The following is a 4,100-nucleotide window of genomic DNA, read 5'->3' as shown; positions in this document are numbered from 1 at the left end:
AATTGTTTCAAGGTAGGGATGCCTTGTTACTTCACAAAGTCTTTTATATGCTTATTAGATTTAATTAATCGTTTGAATTGAAATAGGGAAATGCAAAAGATTGGTTCAATTTAATGAGTATGTATGTGCAATAGCATGTTTGCTTGCTAGAATCTGTTTAGTCGGTTGAATTGACATAGGGATATGTCAAGAGATGAATGAATTTTTGTGTGTAAGTTTGTTCATAAGTTAGCAAATTACCGGGTTGCTATGAATTTATTCGTAACAGTATAAACATGAGTTTAATAATTCTGAGTTCAAGAAATATAATTAATCCAACACAAATATGTTACATTGATTAAAACTTATTTGAAATCGTGCATTGGAACTCCTTTGTTATTTTTAATTATTTACTTAGTTTTTAAACAGTTTTTGACCACCTTTTAAAACCAAATTATCTTTACTTCACCAAAGTGTTTTACAATTAATTTCATAAATAATTCTTTTACAGTCTCTGTGGGTACGATAACTCGACATTTACTTGTCACTTTATTACTTGATGCGATTGTGTACACTTGCACATTTTTCCGTCGTTCCAAGTTTTTGGGGCCGTTGCCGGGGACTGTTTTTAAAAGCCATTATTTTTGAATTTGTTAGTTTTACATTTTGGCTTATTTTTCTATTTTATTTTTAACTTAATTAATTTTTCTGTGATTATTTCAGGTGTTTATGAGTATTGATCGAATTATTGACCTACTCCCTATAGACCCTGAGATTGAACGAACTTTCTGACAGCGAAGAAGACAAGTGAACCAGAGAAGGACTGAAGGAATGAATTTCGAGAATATGAATCAACGAAATGGAGCAAACCTTGCTTAAAATTCTATCCTTATTGCTGATGATAGGGATAGAGCCTTGAGACAGTATGCAGTGCCTGTTTTTAATGATCTTAACCCGGGTATTAGGAGACCCGAAATCGAGGCACAATAATTTGAGCTGAAGCCAGTCATGTTCAGATGCTTCAGATAGTGGGCCAATTCAGTGGAATGCCTACAGAATATCCTCATCTTTATTTAAGACTATTTATGGAAGTGAATGACTCTTTCAAATTAGCTGGAGTTTCTGAAGATGCATTACGATTGAAGTTGTTCCCGTACTCACTAAGGGATAGAGCTCGAGCCTGATTGAATTCATTGCCACCAAACTCAATTTCTACATGGCAAGAGTTAGCCGAAAGATTTCTCATGAAGTATTTCCCGCCTAGTAAGAATGCTAAGTTGAGGAACGAGATCACTGTTTTCCAACAAATGGATGATGAGTCCTTGTATGAGGTATGAAAACGATACAAGAGCTATTACGAAAATGCCCTCATCATGGAATCCCATATTGTATCCAACTTGAGACATTTTATAATGGTCTTAATGTTCACACGAGGATGATAGTGGATGCTTTTGCTAACAGTGCTCTTCTTTCTAAGTCCTATAATGAGGCTTACGAAATCATCGAGAGGATCGCAGTAACAATTATCAATGGCCAACCAATCGAGCTGCGTCAGGAAGACAAGTCGCCAGAATACATGAAGTGGACGCTCTCACTTCACTCTCATATCAGGTATCTTCTGTAACACCCCGTACCCGAGACCGTTGCCGGAGTCAGACACAAGGTGTTAACGGACTAAATTCACTTATTTTCACAGTCCATTTTAAAAATTTCCAAATAGGCTGGCTAACTGCATCACTATCACCATAAAAATCATATCTTTAGTTCCAAAACTCGAAAACCAGTTTTGTAAATTTTTCCTGAAACTAGACTCATGTATCCATCTACAAATTTTTTTCTAGAATTTTTGATCGAGTCAATTAGTACAGTTTATTAGTTAAAGTCTCCCCTGTTTCAGGGTTCGACTACTCTGACCTTCATGCATTACAACATAGATATCCCCCTGTACAGGGCTTCAATACTTATTCCTTTTCTTTCTAAAGAGACTAGACTCGAAAAGGAATCTGTACATATAGGGCATGACTTCTATTTATCTCTGGTTAATTTATAGTGAATTTCCAAAGTCGGAACAAGGGATCCAGAAATCGCTCTGGCCCTATTTCACGAAAACTTAAACATCTCATAAAATATGGCTCATATGATCGTTTCGTTACTTTTATATGAAAATAGATTCATCGAGTTTTGATTACATAATTTATTCACTATTTAATTCCATTCCTACTATTTTTACTGATTTTTCAAACCCACACCACTGCTGCTGTCAGCATCTGTTTTTAAGGTAAACTTTACCTATTTCATGGTTTTCCATGAATCAACTAGAACTTGTCATACATAGCACCAAAATGATCATGATTAACCATTCCAATGGCTAATCGTTACCAAACATTTCCATACCTCTCAATGAACAACATACAAAACGATTATAATGCTATGCTCAAAGTATATATAAGCCATTTTCGCATGGCTATCCAAATTTATACAAAACCAAAGGGTACATGACCAACAACAAAAAGGGGTAGTCCTATACATGCCATTTTCAGAGTTCAACTGAAAGAGTACCAAAAGGGCTTTGATAGTGTGGGCGACTTCGACTTTTACACTCCCGAGTCCGATAGCTGACGAACCAAAATCTATAAAATAGAGATTTAAAGAACGGAATAAGCATTTAATGCTTAGTAAGTTTTGAGCAATGAAATTAGGCACAATTGAAGTATAGCTTTCCTATGACTAAACGGATAATTCATATACACATATTCTCAAAATCATTCCTACTTCACATTTCCAACCCTTATATTCACACATAAGGGATCAACTTAACCAAAGGCCGGAAGCTCATTAATTGACTGAGCGAATAATATTTAAAAGGAATCAACTACTCCAATGCATATACGAAACGTACCTCATCGTTGGGATTTTACGAGCGTATTAATTGAAATTATTACAGCAAGATCGCTCATTCCCAAACCAAGCACCTTCGGAATTTAGCCGGATATAGCTACTTGTTCAAATGCCTTCGGGACTTAGCCCGGTTATAGTAACTCGCACAAATGCCTTCAGGACTTAGCCCGATTATAGTAACTCGCACAAATGCCTTCGGGACTTAGCCCGGTTATAGTAACTCGCACAAATGCCTTCGGGACTTAGCCCGGATATAGTAACTCGCACAAATGCCTTCGGGCGTAGCCCAGAATTAGTCACTAGCACAAATGCCTTCGGGACTTAGCCCGGTTATCATCCGAATATCCATGCACATATCAATAAATCATGACACATCTATATTTCATTTTCATAACTAGAATTCAAACACAAGTCACTTATCAAGCATTATCATTTTCGCCTCCATAATTACATACAAAGAGCATGATTTTGATTTACTTAAAACATGATCTAATCGAATCGTAATCTAAGATCCATTACTCAAAAACTTACCTCGGATGTTGTCGAACGATTTCAATGGCTACTCGATCACCTTTTCCTTTCCTTTATCGAATTTAGTTCCCCTTTGTTCTTGAGCTTAATTTAACAAATAAATTGATTTAATTATTTTGAATATCAAAGAGAAACTCAAGGTACTTAGCCCATGTATATTAGGCATTAGAGTCATGTGTGTATAAAATCATGAATCAAATTCCACATGTTAGCCAATATTCTCCTTTAGCCGATTTTCTAAGTCAAGATAGAGCCATCAATATGCTTACCTATTGCCGAACGTACACATCAACCTATGTATTCATTCATGTGGCCGAATATGCATGTCTATGTTGAGGCCGATTATATACTTAATACATTCTACAAATATGGTTACTTGTATTGACTAAATACCATTTTGTTTCAAGTTCAAAACTCGGCTAATACCATATATACACTTGTAATCACATACTAACATTTGCACTTCACCTTAATAGCTAGCTTAGCAAACCTTAATTTAACATATAATTGTTCATAACACAATTAAAGCATCCTCTCCATTCCATCGATTCAAAACACATACATTACTCAATAATGTTCAAAATCATATTCGGCCTTAGTACACCCTTGTTAGCCGATTTTTCTTCATTTAGCAACTAGTGCACATATGTGCTCATTTGCTAGACTCTACTTCACCTAACTACCCTTTCTCA

The 4,100-nt window shown here is 35.7% G+C and overlaps 1 non-coding gene across 1 annotated transcript; it reads right to left on the bottom strand.

The window, feature by feature from the left end:
- Positions 1-1,253: 1,253 nt before the first annotated feature.
- Positions 1,254-1,359, bottom strand: LOC121207657 (small nucleolar RNA R71). Its single transcript, XR_005902764.1, has one exon. It is a non-coding gene; the product is annotated as a small nucleolar RNA R71 (small nucleolar RNA).
- Positions 1,360-4,100: the final 2,741 nt, after the last annotated feature.

The sequence above is a fragment of the Gossypium hirsutum genome, chromosome A01, assembly GCF_007990345.1.
Source record: "Gossypium hirsutum isolate 1008001.06 chromosome A01, Gossypium_hirsutum_v2.1, whole genome shotgun sequence".
Lineage (NCBI taxonomy): Eukaryota > Viridiplantae > Streptophyta > Magnoliopsida > Malvales > Malvaceae > Gossypium > Gossypium hirsutum.
The sequence above is the reverse complement of the archived record's forward strand: the minus strand, read 5'-3'. Positions and strand labels throughout refer to the sequence as shown.